This window comes from Canis lupus, chromosome 32 (assembly GCF_048164855.1).
Source record: "Canis lupus baileyi chromosome 32, mCanLup2.hap1, whole genome shotgun sequence".
Taxonomy (NCBI): domain Eukaryota; kingdom Metazoa; phylum Chordata; class Mammalia; order Carnivora; family Canidae; genus Canis; species Canis lupus.
The window spans coordinates 19,178,683-19,195,443 of record NC_132869.1 but is presented as its reverse complement, the minus strand read 5'-3'; the positions used below and the strand labels follow the sequence as shown (position 1 = coordinate 19,195,443).

At 37.7% G+C, this 16,761-nt stretch overlaps 1 long non-coding RNA gene across 1 annotated transcript in view; it reads right to left on the bottom strand.

The window, feature by feature from the left end:
- LOC140622743 (uncharacterized) overlaps positions 1–15,748 on the bottom strand; it is a 120,264-nt gene extending 104,516 nt beyond the window's left edge. Inside the window, exon 1 of the long non-coding RNA XR_012022432.1 lies at positions 15,180–15,748. This is a non-coding gene — a long non-coding RNA (uncharacterized lncRNA). The remainder of the gene's footprint in view (positions 1–15,179) is intronic.
- Positions 15,749–16,761: the final 1,013 nt, after the last annotated feature.

The following is a 16,761-nucleotide window of genomic DNA, read 5'->3' as shown; positions in this document are numbered from 1 at the left end:
GTGCTAAATAAATGAAGTATAAAACTGGATTTGTTTGTAGTGAAGATTCCTCATACTGTTCATAAGTGAACAATTCCCCCCTTTCTCTGTATTTATATATATATTTAATGCTATATACACACCCAGTAACCTTAGGGGATAAATAAGCCATATTTTCCAGATGTTGATTGAGGCATGGAGAATTGGGACCAATTTCATTTTTACAAGAAAAAATCAGCAGAATAGAAAGGAACAGATAAGATAAGCATCCCTTCTATGTGTGTTCTCCAAAGTTCTCACACAAGTACTAAAGATTTGCTACAGTTCATACTGGTAGGAATTCAAGTTTTCAGGTACCTTCTAATAAATAAACCTGTTGCTGTAGGTGGTGGGCAGTAAAGTGACTTTTGGAAAATCAGTGCATTTTATTTACTGCAATTCTTATTTGAGTGTTCCCAGCAAAATTAAATAAATGTCAAGTCTCTCTCAGGACTCTAGTGAGGAAAAAGAATTTAAAAGCCCCAGGTGAAAAAAAAAATTAAATAAATACCGCAGGTGTTACCACAGTATTGAAACCTGTTTAGTATGGATGCTAACAATTGTAGTATAGAACATGGAAACTCCCAGCAAAGTCCTCCTCTAAAATCTTCATAATGATTTGGAACTTGGATGAAAGGATATCAAAATTAGTTCTCTTATCTTTATGCTTTATAAAGTCAGACTTAAATGCTGGGTAGGACTTCCCTGCAACCTGAGATTTAAATTAATATTTTTAAGGGAATAAAGAAAACATGCCAGCAATCGGCTTTCAATTTTTATGAAGATACCTACAACATATTTGGAGACCAGAAATAAAACCTACTAGATTTGAAGCCTATCATCTGAAGAACATAAACAAATCATGATAGCTTCTCCCTTGGTTCAGATGGCTTAAGGGAATATATTATGAGCTTGTAATTTAATTTGATCAATACTCCTAGAAATTTTCAAATAGTGCCAAGTTAAAAGAAGTTTAAACAAAATAGTATACTCATCAGAGAAAATGTTTTCTACACAAATCATTAAAACTGTATACTTCTGTATTGTTTTTATTGAAAGTGAACTGAACAGGGAGAACTAAATAGTTATGTTTTGGCTAAATATATTAAGACAGCATTGCTGGTTCACTTTGACCTTCACCCAGGGCCACAATTTTGATGAAAAACAAAATTATTTGATCATGGTCTTACAGTTCTCATTGAATCCTACCAAATATGCACTGTAACTCTCTTTTCAGATACTCTTGTAAGGACACAGAAGTATAAAGCAACACATGACACCCACTTGGTTCTCTCGGCTTAAGTTCACACAATTCACTTTGATATTGCTCATAAGCTAAATATGGCAACTATTACATTTTTTAGGTCTCATTGAGTAATTAAGTGGCTCATATTCTAGCCATGAGAATGGGAGCTTCATCTTCTGATATGGAAACTAGTCTTCAGACAAAAGTTATATTGAAATATCTGGTATATGTCCAAATTGTCTATAATCTCAGGATTCCAAATAATCATGTATTTCCTCCAAAGCTGTTTCTTGTCATTCAGAGTTAATTATTTCTGTAGAAAACAACCTGTTTTACAGAGACAAATTCATTGGTTGCATTCTTTGTGCAACACTGATTATCACCAGCCTGTGATACACTACTTGTTCTGAGCCCTTCTGAATGGGGAATCTAGCTTTTATGTAATTCTCTCTCATGCAAATGTAACCCCAAGCCTGGATTTGCTTTTCCCCTACAAATGAAAAATATAAGTGGAGTTCTGGAGACAAACCATCCTTACTTTCTCTTTGCAGGGGGTGGGGAGGGAGTAGGGGGATGGAGGACTCAGGATATTTTACTATGAGTCACAAGCAGGTGTAGGCCCCACAGGGGGCAAGTGATAACTCTACGCTCTCTGGCTCAGCAGCACTGTATCGCCCAACTACAGAACCCTTCAGCTGCTGAGAGCTTGATATGTAAGGATCCCATGGCTGCTCCTGTCCTAGCCCTCCCACACAGCTCCGCAAGGCTCCATGAAATAACCACCCAACCCAACATCATTCAGAAATAGTCACAGTTTGAATCAATTCAGACTTGGAAATGATTCCAGAATCATTTGGATCTGGACAAGGAATTCATTAAATGAGAATTCAAACTGGCTCAAATATTGGGCCAATTATAATCTGATACAAGCTACATGCTGAAATGTTTTCAGGTTTGAATCCTTTCAGACACTGAGCAGATTCAAGTCAATAAAAATATTGAGTATCATCAAAGTGTTTGGGGAATAATAACAGATGTCCCTTACAAATCTTCTCTGTTAACCCCCTTCCCATTCCTATCGCTGACGGGCATTCAACATGGTTGTGTTATCTCAAGGACACTCTGGAGCTGGGTATTTTGATTGATCTGGCCCACTCCCCAGGATACCAGCCATACTTTTCCACTAACAAGGCATAAAGAACTCCCATCATTCATTGACTTTCACAGGGATCTCTTACTTGAAGGTACCAGCTTCAAATTTGTCTTTCCTTGGATATTTAAGTATTTTCAGAGATTGACAGAATTCCAAGGCTTAGAGGACTATAAAGATCAAGAAAAGTCAGCCTCTCAACCACTGGTAAGTGAACCACTTCAAGAAACCCTGCTCTCCTTTTAGGTTCAGGCCTGGGAGAGAGAGTGCCTAATTCATTCATATTTGGAAGGTCTTTCTCACTTGAATCTGCTATTACTGCTCTATTCCATTCTCAGCTCAGAAGATCAATGAAGGAGGTGGACTATCCTTCCAAGTGAAATGTGTTTGTAAGGAAGAATGATTCAGACAACTGTCCTTGTTAAAAATTTGTGAGGTAGATGAAGGGTGCCTAAGGGTGGTGGTTCTTCAACTTGGTTAGCCTGAGCCCAGGCTCCCTGGGCCACATGATCTTTGGATGGAGTCCTACCATTTAACTTTTTTTTTTTTTTTTTTTGCAAGTTCCACAAACGATTCTGAGGTAGTCCTATGAATATTTGGGAAATGCTGATGTAAGGCACGTTCTCTCCTTTTTCCTTAGCTTTCTCCCCTAATGCCTTCTCACCACCTAATAGCCAATGCTATCCATGGTTCTGTAGACTCTGCAGAGTGGAATCACAGCCTCAAAAGTTCTCCTTGCTGGGGAAAGGTCACCTTCCCCAGCACCTCATACACAAACACAGACTCAATATTCTTAGCCCTCTCTAATAGGTCATGTATAAAGCAATGAAATTATATCAAATTACAATTGAATTCTCCATAAACTTAATGTGCTAAATCTTTCAGGAGTAATTGCATTTTGGAAAAGAATATAAAGTTTAGGGAGGACACGGGGGGAGGAGACATTATTGGTGAGGGCAGCCTTCTTTAAGAGATCTATTATTAACTGTGCAGCAAATAGTTATCCTATCTTAGGCAGGACAGATTCTCATCTCCCAAGTGGACAAGGCAGGCCCCAGTCAATCAATTCAGGAAAGCCAGAACTGGCTCACTATAGCAACTTGGAAAATACAGAGACAGTTGTGTTGTTGCTTCTAATTAGCTCCAGATAGCACTGAGAGAGAATTCCATTTGTTAAGGCTGCCTAATGGTGCTTTGGCCAGTTACTGTGGCATATCCACCTGGTCCCACTGCTGGGGTGGCATCCTAAAGGACAGGCTTATCTTGCTAGCTGCTAGCTGCCCTTGACTGTGCTCTAAAGCTTTGGCTTGGGGTCCCACTAGTTTGTGTAGGTTTCAAGTTTCAGTTACTACCACACAAAAAGGTTTTGCAAACACCCTTTATGTAGCCACTGTATTGGGAGCTGGAAGGCCCAATCATTCATTTAAATAAAAAGAAAATAGAATGTTCCTTGGGATCCTAAGAACAGAGTGTATTTAAATTAGTAGCCACATTAAATCTCCTCTTGCTATTTGGAACAAAACTGAAAAGGCAGCTGCATAATCTATGGAAAGTGATAGGAAAAGCAGAAGCTCTGTGTTGAGGGGTTATCAATCTTCATTGATTCTTGGGATACTTCTCTTCCAAAGCAGGAGCAGAAAGTCCAGTACTGTCCCCTCTTGATTTGCCCTTTCAGCTAAGCCTTCCAAGGCCCTTAGAGCTAGTTGAGATGCTGGTCTCCCAGGAACTGGAGATAGTCCAGGGCTGAGCTCACTATGACCACAGGAAATTCAATTCATGCTAATGACTTGTGGTGCCTGCCAGCCTGAACTAGATGCAAGCCAGAGACTCAAGAAGCCAAAGGTTCCATGTCCTTTCACTATCCTCTGGAGTCATCTTGTTTCTGTGGTACAGTTTCACTTGATGATTCCCAGACAGAGATAGCCTACAGAACCCAAAAGTCTTCAGGCAAGCTTCAAGACTGAGCTCGAAAAGTTTGGGTCAAATCTAATATTCTCTTCCCCACCTATACCTCACTCATTCATTGTCCCTTCATACCACTCAGTTTTTATTTACATTGAGTTTACTTTCAGCTTTTGGTGATTTTTTTTTTTTCTAGGAAATGCCAGCTAGAGGCATTTAAGCTCCCAAGATTGACAGCAACTGAATCCTTTATGTCTTAGTCCCCTGGACTTGGTTGAACAACAGAAATGTTTTATGATTCTTAGGCCCCATTCCATGCTATTATATCAAAATATCTGTGGGGTGGTCAGGTATTAGGACAGTGTCCTAGGTGACTACAAGTTACCCCTAATACTACACTCCACTAGATTGCATTCATCTTTCTCCTGTTCCAGACTGAGAATTGGATGTCCTGACTCCTAACCCTTGATTTGCCACTAAACTTGTTACATTATCTTGCCTGCCTAAATCACTTAAATCTCATAGGCTTCAACTTCTTTATCTATAAGGAGATTGGAGTGGGAGACGGTGGGGGGGGGGGGGGCTAGATCTTATCAGTTATTATCAAATTTAAGTCCCCAACATGTTTGCTTTTGAAGCTTTTGAAAAATTTGAATATGATGGTTCAGATTTATTTTTCTGCATCCTCCTCCAGTCCCTACCATCCCACAACCTTTCTGGGGCTTGGCACATTCTGAGCTAGGATGACAAAAGGAAAGACACATTCCTTCAGCATAATATATGGGAGTTATTCTTGTAGGTGGTTAACCTTGACAATTTGAAAGTCTTACAGCTTTTTAGATAAACACTGTAATGTTAAACTAGAGAATGAATGCTTCAGAGCATACTTTTTTGTCTCTACTCCTCTCACAGAATCAAGAGCCCTCCCAGCTCAACAAGAATAAATGATTAGATTTTGATGTGAGGTGAAGGGGGGTCAGGAAAGTATACAATCTGTATCCTTGGGAGAAGGAGACAGAAAAAGAAGGCCCAAAGGAAAGAAATTTTCTGTTAATCATAGGGGCTGGCATGTGGGGACCACCAGAGTGGAAACCCTGAATATATTGGAGGGGACAGGAGTCGGGATAGCCAGAATAGAGTGTGAAAATCCATTCCAGACTCTCCACTGCTCTGTGCTTTTGCATGGGCTTGAAATCCCACTCAAATTTAAAGAACCACAGTCTTCTGGACACAATTTCCAGTGTGAAAAGATGTTAAAACCTTTTGATATTGGAATGTACAATATACCCATAAGTGTGAGGGTATACAGGTGATCATTTTTAGAGATTCTGATTTCATAGGTCTGAAGTGGTGGCTAGGCACCTGTATATTTTTAAATACCCACAGGTAATCTTGATACACGGCCAATTCTCAGATTTACTTTATTAAGTTAATTTTTATTTTTTCTTTTGACATGACCAATTTCTTATCACTCTCCTTACCACTGCCCAAGTCTCTCTTGCCCTTGTTGAAAGAGATTTCCCCAAGTTAGAGTCCTCCCCTGCTCCAGGGCACTTGGTTTAGCAAGCAGAGCACAGGCTAGATTTCAGTACCCAATTACTCCCTTGGTTAGGTGCCTTGTGTAGAGCACAACTTGCATAACTGTGACCAAAAGAAGAAAAAGAATATTGGCTTCCAAGATGGCAGATTTGTGTTTCAGCCATAACTCCCACTTTCTACCTATCTAAACTTGGGTAAGTTGCTTAAATCTTTAAAAAAAAAAAAAAAAAAAAGGATTTTTTTTAAAGATTTTATTCTTAAGTAATCTCTACATCCAACATGAGACGCAAACTCAGAACCCTGTGATCAAGAGTTGCATGCTCTACTGATTGAGCCAGCCAGGTGCCCCTTAATCTTTTTGGACCTCAGTTTGATTATTTATCAAAGAGGGATAAAGGGGGTTGACTACTTACTAAAGTAGTCAAATCGAACAGTACAAGAAATCTATCAAATAATTTCTGAGGCCTTATTTGATCTGTGAGCAGCATTGGGCCCTTGTGACCACTTCCATTTTCATAAGCCATAGCCTTCTGGGACACTCCTGCCTCTTCATTCCTTTCTCGCTCTCTGGCCATGCATTCCCAGCCTCATTTTCCAGATTATTTTTTACCTTCCCAACTTTGAGTCATTGAAATATCTGGGACTTAGTCCTCAGACTTCTTTTCTTACCTCTTTACTCTTATTTCTTAATTTCATCTAGTTGATTGGCCATAAGTACCACTTTTAGGCTGATGACTCACTAAAGGCTGTATCTCCAGCCATAACCCTTCCCCTGATTCCTAAATGCTGGAATCAAATTTCCAACTCAATAATTCTGCTTAAATATATAATATACATTCCAAATTTAATATATCCAAACCAAACTCCTCATTTTTCTCCTCATAGTTAATCTTTCCACTATCTTCCCAACCTCAGTATGTAGCCTCTTGACTTGTCCAATTACTCTGGGCTAAGCCTCTTTTTCTCACTGCACACTTCCAAAACATTAGCCAATCTATTAGCCCTACCGTAAACTGTATCCAGTCCCTGGTCATCACTGCTGTATTCCTACCCTTATCTGCTATCACCTCTCTCCTTGGCTATTGCAATAAAGGAGTAAATGCCTCTTCCCACCCCCAGTGACCTTGCTCCTCCATAGTCTGCTCCTCACAGCATCCAAGAAATCACTTCTCTGGTCAAAATCTTCCCATGTTTTCCCCTGTCATGGAGAATAAAATTATAAAGTCTTCTCATGGTCTCCCCTTGAGGGTTTACATGACATGTTTCTATTATCTTTGATTTCACAGATCCTTCAGCTCTGTGATCACTTCTCTCCAGATATATTAGCTTCTGTGTTGGCCCTCAAACATACCACATGTGCTCCTGCCTCAGAAGCCCTGGCTAGCCCTCTTTAGAGAACACTCACTTTCTAGATATCTATAGCACATCAGCTTACTTCATTCAGTTCTTTGTTCAAAAGTCACATGATCACAAAGTACCTCCTTGGTCCTTGGTCTGAAACAGAACATTATCCCAACCCCCATAATCCTGTTTTCTTATACAGCTTTATTTTTCTTCACAGAATATATCACCATTTAATATTTACATATATGTTTTGCCAATTTGTTTGTTGTCTGTCTCCCCTCACTTGGAACTAATCATGCTAAGAATAGCTGTATTCTTAACATCTAGAACAATGCCTGGGACATAGTATAGGGCTCAATAAATATTTGCTCAATGAATGAATACAAAAATTATGTCAGTGATAGAAGAATTAAATGAGATATTTTATGGGAAGAGTTTGGTACATGCCTGACTCTTACTAGATACTCAGTAATTGGTCATTTCCTCTCTACTTCTAGTTTTTGTCTCTCCCCCCAGATATTTATTGAGCTCCCCCTCTAAGCCACTCATTCTGCTAGATGATGGTGATAGAAAATGTCTCTACTATAAGCAGCTCATGTTCTAGTTGTTATATGCTACAAGGAGACAGAGCTATAAAGAAGTAACTACCAGACAATGTAATAGGAGCTGCAAAAGAGACAGTATACTATGAGAACACAGGTAAGGGGATAGTTAAGGAAGAGTCCAAAGAGCAGTGACATTTAAGCTGAACCTTGACAGATAAATAAGGACTTTTGTGTAACAAGAGGGAAGGATATTCCATTTAAATGCATATTTTTTGGGGGGGAAGGGCACAGAGACATGAAAATGCCCCCCTCCTAGCACACAGCTTCTTAGTTTCTTAGTTTAAGCAAAAGATTAGCAAAGTGAAATGAAGAGAAAGTGTAGAAATTAAAACAATTGTTTGTCCCCTCACCTTGGTGTACAATGTCATATTTCTCAGAGTTCTTACACCTTCTAAATTTTTTTTTGGCTCTAACAATATATCAGTAGGTAGCGATCCCCTATGTTATAGCCAAAGAAACTAAGGATGAAAGAAGATAAATGACCTAAGGCCACAAAGAATATCAATGGAGGATTTAGGGTTGGGACTTGATTCCTGTCTGGTTGACAACTTGTGCAATGTGAAGTGAAAGGCAAATGATGGTCTTCTCCAATGAGTTATAATATTTTTAGAACTTCTTTCTAGATCAAAGAATTTCATGTTGTTTTCTTTCTAAATTGGCCATATCCACCTGCCAGTTATTGAGAACCTATCCTACAACACACTGTACTGAGTTCACCACATCTAGGATTTTGCCAGTTTTTACAACAACCTTGTGGTAGGTGATACCATTATTTTATAAATGAGGAAATTATTACCTAATATGTCCAAAGATATTCAAAAAAAGAGGCAATGCTAGGTTTTAGAACCTGGCTTATATGATACCAGTGCCTATGTTCTTTCACCTCTGTTACATTTCTGAAATGAAATCTAACCAAATGTGCAAGTCCATCTTCTATTTGTGCTTCCTCTGAGCTATCTATATGTCAGGGACATGTCATGTAGAATTGTTTACCCACTGGAAATTTCATCTTCCTTTGTAATTTTATATTTATACATTTCTCTCGCCAAGTTATACCACATGTACTCATGTACGTTTTTTCTGCTTTTGCTGTCATGTAAGTGTGGTCATATGAATCACTCTCATGTATCCAATTATAACACTGTAAAATAGGAAAAAATGACCACCAATGGTAAAGTTAGCCGAGGCAATATGGTTACTCTTCATAAAACCATAAACAAAATCAGGAAGAAAAATTTTCAAGCATTTTGCTGACAGGTCTTGTATAACCTAGTAATCAAAAGAGAATATGAAACATTTTCTTAATCTACACATATCCTTTCTTAGGGTGAAGAAAATATTAAAATCTTCCTAACCATGGATTTGCCTCTTAACAGGCCCATTTCCTGGGATGAAACCCAATTATGTCTCTACTTTTCCAGATTTTTTTGTTCTTAACTTTGGAGATCGAGATGTTGAGGTAACTTGTTTTTCTCCTGCTCCCAAAGACACTACACTGGTCAACACTGGCTGACAGTTTGTTGGTAGTATCCTCAGAAAGCAATCAAATGCACTGTCCTGTGAAGGAAATATACCATACAGACACAGGCCTAATCCTTTGATCCCTTGCTTTGAGAAAAGAGAAAATTAGCACACTTCAGTATTATTCCAACTTGCCTTCTATCTAGTTTCTTTTGTTATATTATTTTTACAATGTAAAGATTTGCAACAGCTTTTTTTTTTACTGTAATCATATTTTTATAATTACTTAGTCTTAATTCTAGCTTTAAATTTGTTTACTATATACCAAAAGTGTTTTTTTTTTTTTTTAACTTCAGGTTCTTTATTCCCAAGTTTTAAATTTTGGTTCATATCTTAGTTAGCCTGGTTTCCTTTTCAAGAAGCTTTTGTTTTTCTGAAGAACAAATTATAGGTGCTGTAGTCTTATTGCATACTTGAAATTGCCTGTCACATTTACACTTGAAAAACAACTTATCTGGGCATAAAATTCTTTGGTCATCCTTCAGTTTTGTAAAGGCTGTTCCATTATTTTCTGGTACTAAGAATTGTTATGGACAAGTTTGAAGAAGACCAAATTTCTAAATTTCTCCCTTTAACATTAAACTTTTTTTTCCTGCTTGGATGCTTGTACTATTTCTTTAACCTTAAAGTTAAGGAATTTCACCAGATGTGTCACAGTAATTTTTGGTATTAATTTTTTTTTTTTGGCACCAGGAATACTTTTTTTTTCTGTCTACATATTCAAATCTTTATTTGAAGGAAATTCCTTCTGATAGACTTTTGAATACTTTTGCTTCTTTTTTCCCCTGTGTTCTTTAGGAACATGAAGTATTCTATATATTTTACACATAATTGTCTTCTCTATAAATGGTAGATACTTTTGTGATTTTTCTTCATTTTCTCTGTATACTTCTCTGTAGGCTGCCTTATATTTTAAGCTTCATTTCAAATTGTACTTATTCCATTTTATTAATTCATTATGATGTCCCTGTAATATTTTCTTTTTCAACCTGCTCTATGAATTTGCTGGTCATCCTCTATTGTTTTATAACCTATTCTTATTGAGCGTTTTTAAATTTTAAATTTCTTTGAAATTATAACAATTATTTATCTTATTTATCTTTTTAAATTTATCTTTACCTCCTTTTGTCTTCCCTTCCTTTCTCCTCACCCCCTCTCTGCTTTCTCTCTGGCCTATGTTTTATGTTGGTTCTTTTCTGATGGTTACATCTCTCTGGTTGGGACCGAATGTCCTTAAAGAACAGAACAGGAAGAGATGGGGATGAATTTAGAAAGTCCGTAATTTTCAGTTGGTTCTACCAGAACTCCTCTCCAGACCTCATCTTCCTTTTGCTCAGTCTTAGCCATCAGGAGGTTGAAATGGCTCATGGGAAAGCCCCTCTGCCCTATGATCACCCTTACCTCTCAGATGGAGAGGATGTAGGAAAAAACTGGGAGATCAGCATTACTGCCTTCAACAACTGTGCATCCCTACTATCCTGAGCCAAGCAGGATCTCTATGGGAACATTACTCACTTCTCTTGGGGCTAGCACATGCCTGTGTGGGCCTGACTACTGTAAGCGAAGGAACATTGACCAGACTCTTTGAAACTTGTAGGGAAATCTGTTCTAGATCTAAGCATTTCATGGATTTCATTGGATGTCGATGACTTCCCTCATTGCAGATTGACTTGTAAGCTGGATTTGCCACTTTTTTCATGAAATAAGGACTGACAAATTAGGTCAGTTTGGGTTTACAGACTTGGATATTTGGCAGCATTTTTTTCCCTCAAAAATGAATCAAATGAGCTGTCACATCAAGCAAAGTAACTGACAATATTTGTTGACAACAATAAAATTCCAGCTTTCAAGAGAAAATTGGAACTTTTGAAATCTTGTATCCACCACTGTGAACTTGACAGCTTCTCAAAACATAAATACTTTTCTGATGAGACTGGTGGTGATTTTAATAAATGCAATTTTTTGATATTACATAATAAATTGTGTCAACACTCCTAAAATTTGCATAACTGAATAAATCAATATTTTCCAAATGACCAATCATGCATGCTACAAAATCATACATGGGGAAAAACTCCATTCAAAGTGAAAGGGAAAAAAAATCAATGGATTTTAATGTAACAGGGTATTAATTGGTTCATTGATACAGTTTCACATTCTACATTCCAATTAATCTTTAAGAAACTATTACTTATTGAGTTTTGGTATAATATCAAAGAAGAATATCTAGAATTATCTGGAAATGTTTTAAAAATGATTTCCCTTTTATAATTGCAATCAGTTTGAGGCCAGGTTTTCCTCCAAATGATATATTTAATGGAAATATAATTTTCCATTACCAAATGATATATAGCAATAGATAGAGTATCCTATCCTATCTATCCAGCTGTCTTCTATTAAGCCAGATATCAAAGAGATTTGAAAAATTGAAACAATGCCACACTTCTCATTAAGTTCTCTTATTTGGGAAAACATAGCTATGTTTATTAAAATGTTACTTATGTTAGCATGAAAGGGTTATTATTTAGAAATAACAATAATTGTTTTTAAAAGTTTTGTTTTAATTCCTAATAATTATAAATACAACTCACATAAACAAAAGATCTTTGAAGTCCTTAATAATTATTAAGAATATACAGAAATCCTTAGACCAATAAGTTTGAAAACTTCTGTGTTATGTGTACAATGAAGTAAAACAGTAAGTGGTGTAGGACCACAAAATTGAGAAACATTTTAGTTTGGATTTGGCTTTCTTCCAGAATGGCACATAGACCACAGGTTGCTAAGATTCAAGTGGGAGAAATAGAAGAGGAACAGTGTAAGAAAACATACGGTAGTAGGAACAGTCAGGGTAGGTTTGGAGGACTGTTTGGAGTCCCTCTCATGCTTCAAATCTCCCCTTCCTCCTCACCTCTTTGACCCTTCTTCTGTTATCACATCCTTTCTCTCTCTTGACTTCCCTCTGATCACTGCTAGAAAAAGTTATCTGCTTTTAAGAATGCATGTAATTATATTGGGTCCACCTGAATAATCCACACTAATCTCAAGGTTTTTCATCTGATCACATTTACAAAGGCCCTTCTGTCATGTAAGACAACATCTTCACGGGTTCTGGGGATTAGAACATGAACATCTTTTAGGGATCATTATTCTGCCTATTTGTCTAGTTCTGTTGGGGCTGCTGTCACAAAATACCATGGATGAGTGATTTATAAACAGAAATTCATTACCCACAGTTTTGGAGGCTAGGAGGTCCAAGATCAGGGTGCTGACATGATCGTGAGGGCCCACTTCCTGGTTCTTGGCTGCTGCTTTCTCATTCTGTTCTCACCTGGTGGAGGGGCAGGGGAGTTCTCTCAGGCCTACTCTATAAGGCCCTAATCCTATCCATGAGGATTCTTCCCTAATCACTTCACAAAAGCTCCACCTCCTAATACCATCACTTTGGAGGTTAGGATTCAACATAAATTTGGGGGGATACACAAATACTCAGATAATAGCACCACCACACATTGGGGGTTAGGATTCAACATAAATTTGGGGGATACACAAATATTCGGATAATAGCACCACCACACTATGGGATATTTTTGAGCAAGGAAGTGGTATAATGACAGTGGTATTGAAGGAAAAACCTTTCCCAGTAATTACCCAGTATGGAACTAATCTGGTGCCAAGTTTGGGGCAGAGCTCTGCCTCTGCAGAAAACTACTTCCATGTGTTTTTAGTACAATACAGATGAGGCATCCAGGAGGACATCTGCTGATATTCTGGCAAGCAGATCACTTTCCCATTGCCTATCCTATCCAGATTTGTCATTAAGGTCACCAAAGGGACAAACATCCATGGCTTGTAGAAGCAGCAGCATTTCTGCATTTCTTATCTCCAAAGTTTTCCACACAAAGAAAGGACACAAGTTGCCATTCTAGACCTTAGAAACTTGTCAGCAGAGTGGAAAATTGTTCCCTTTCAGGAATTGGAATCTTAGGGGTGACCTTTTACATGAAGCATTTCATTAAATAGTGTGGTGAGGTTACCAAACCTTGAAGTCAGAAGCAACGTCTGAATGAGTATTGGGTTACCACCAGTGCTCTGAAGAAAGAACAATAAGCTTAAATGCTTTTGAGTAATAATTTATCAGGAAGACTAAATTATGAAAGAATGCTTGAATTAGACAAAAGAAACCCACAAGATGGATATAGCTCAAATATTTTTCAACATAAGCTTCCTTTTGAAAGTAATTTGGATGTCTGTCTGCCTTCTCATTGCATTTATGTGTGATATGTTGAACAATTAACTAAGGAGGACAGAAAGGGAATCCCTGTGGTATAAATTCCAGGAACAACTGCAGACTCATCCAAAGGTCACTTATAAATCAGAACAAACCCAAGTTCATAAGCTAGTCTCAAACAGAATCAAGTATCCTATAAAAATAAGACAAAATGACAAAAGCCATTATTTCAATTCCCTCAAAATATTTATATAAAAAAAAGAATGCTGTTTCTTCAGTCAGGCAAATAACTTACCAAGGGCATTCTTAACTGTTGATGCTAACTATTACAGTATAAGAATGAACTTAGGCATTTTGCAACTTGAATTGTGCAAAGTAGATTATCTGTTCGATTTTCTTGGGTGTGTACAGTTTACTATTTTTGCCTACACATGTTTTCTTGGGGAAAAGATGTCATAAAGTCAGGACTATTCTTAAGAAGAACAGGCAATACTTGCTCTAACATGTTCTCAGTTCTCTTTCGCAAGATATTTTTTCTGAGAGAAGCTATCACAGCCCTTTCCCCTGTTACCTACCCCAGACAGCCAGGGACATTGTTACCTAAAGGTCTCTTCTCTCCTATTACTATTCCATTGACAGTTCTCTGAGTTGTATTAGCTCCTTTTGGACCCAGCTAATTGGTGTTTCCAGTTAATTATAGACAGATGTAACCTAATCAACTAGGTTCTCTTCCAAGCAATACAACATGCATAATCTAGTAGACACTCCCATGTTCATCTTAGTTTTGTTTTGTTATTTGGTTCATAATTTGGTGTAGGTTTTTTTAATAGATGAATAAAAGATAAGATAGGCAGTAACACTCAAAAAGGGAGGGCCAGTGAAAAGTGCTAAATTTGGGAACTCTGGGCATCTAGGTAAGAGAATGCATGTACTGAGATTCCAGGAAGTAAGTATGAGAAAGGTAGAGAATGTTTCTAAAAGTAAAATTAAAATCAAAGAAAAATAGAGTTGCCTTTTTTCTGGCCCGCCATTTGTGTAGCCTTTTTTAGTGTCCATCAGTTGTACTTGAGGAGGCAGTCAGGGTCAGCCATGTGTCTAAATAGTTTGTGTCCTACCATAGGAATCACTAGCACTTGGTGATTTAATTTGGGATTTCAATAAGTAGAAACAATGAGCCTTGGAAGATGTGAGTTTGTAGCATTCCACATCCAGGTCAACCAAGGGAAACCTTCTATTATAACCCTCAGAATACTCTGCTCATCCTTGGAATCCAGCAATGGCAGATCAATGCCTCAAGTACTAACTTTGTGTAATAAACTGGACACTGCGTTTGTTACTCCATTGTTTCACACAAACACTCCTGCTTTGCAGGTGCCCCTTCTTAATACCAGTTTATTTTGAGTCTTCATATATTCTCTTAAATATAAAAGTCACATTCTAAGTCATTTATTAGAATTAAAATTTGGACATTACCAAATTATTTCATATGGATTTATAGTTTGGAGAAAATAGAACTGAACTTGGAGTTGGGCGACTTGGATTCTAATCTATATTAATTGAGATAATGCTATCTGCTCTAACAATTCCTAAATCTATAAAGGCTTAAATCCAATATAAGCTTACTTCTCATCCAGGAAAATCCAAATGTATATTCTCAATCTGTGTGCTACTCTCTTCCAAGTGGTGATACAGGGACCCAGGATCCTGCTATATTGTGTCTCTGCCATTGTTAAGATATGGCTCCCAAGGTTGCTATGTTCATCAATATCAAGCTGAAAGAAAAGGAAAGAGCAAAAAGGGATTTTATATTTATTTAGTAAATATTTACTTGTTGATTTGAGAGAGAGAGACACAAGTGAGCATTGTGGAAAGGGGCAGAGGGAGAGTAAGAATCTCAGGAGGACTCCCTGCAGAGTGCAGAGACTGTTGCAAGGCTTGATCTCACACCCTGAGATCATGACTTGAGCTAAAATCAAGAGTCAGCCACTTAACTGACTGAGCCACACAGGAACCCCAATTTTTTCATTTTTAAAGTGGGTTTTTATTAGCCAGACATGAAAGGGGTGCATATAAGTTTGGCTCACCATTCCTTTGACTAGAACTCAAAAATCTGGCCACAGCTAACTATATGGGAACCTAAGAAATGTAATCAAACACTGTATAAAGGAAGAAAAAGAAATAGGTTGGGTGACCAGCTAGCCAGTCCTTGCCATAACCTTAGTTCTGCCACTATTTATTTGATCTTCTCCCTTTGATTATTAGTTTAATTTCATAGTAAGGAACATTTGTCACCCATTTTTACAACTTCCAGAATATTTATAGAAGTGCCTTAAATATAGTTCATGCTCACTACTGCATGCTTGCCTAACAATAAATGAATAGTGCTAAACATTCATAATTTTTCCCTTTCTATATCTCAGAACATTTAAGTGTTGTTCGAGAGGACTGAGAAATGCTTTCCTTTAAGAAGTCACAATATATCTCAGGACCACTTTGACTGTAGAGTAGACTAATACTGCTGCATCCAGGACAAGGCATCTCAGGAGGAGAAACTGATGTCAAGAGCTGCATATCAGAAGAAAATCTGATAAAAGAACCAGTTAACAAATTAGAACAGAAAGGTAGACTCTCCAGTACTCTGCTTATGCTGTCCAGATTCCTTGGAAGAAAAGCAACTGCTCTGGATGGTTTGAAGAATCTCTGACTAGACTTGGGAGTTTCAGCCACTAAGGAGGGTATGCATGATCATCATGAAAAACAAGAGACACATAAGGATGTCACAACTTATAGAACTTGCAGCAAACTGCATGGGGATAATCAAACAATTATAGGACCCAGAACAAGAGATCTTCCTTCAAAAATTATAGGTAATATGGGGATTTGTAGGGGACGGTGCTGGAAAGAAGCTACAGTCTACACCTAGAATTCCTGTTTTGTGTTTTCCTCTTTTATAAGGAAGAGTTGGATTAAATGGGTGATGACACTAAAAATGGCAGACATTGAAAATCAAACATAACTTTTTTTCTGAGCCCATATATGATCCCAGGATCCTTATCAACATCCAATGTAAGATCTCCCTATCACTCAACTAGAAGTGACACTGTGTGTCAACTATGTCTTTTATTTTCTGTGTTCTGATACTTTGATATTTGGGCCTTGCTGGCCCTCCCAAGGTTAGTCAGTTCCTATAAATAGGAAACAACTT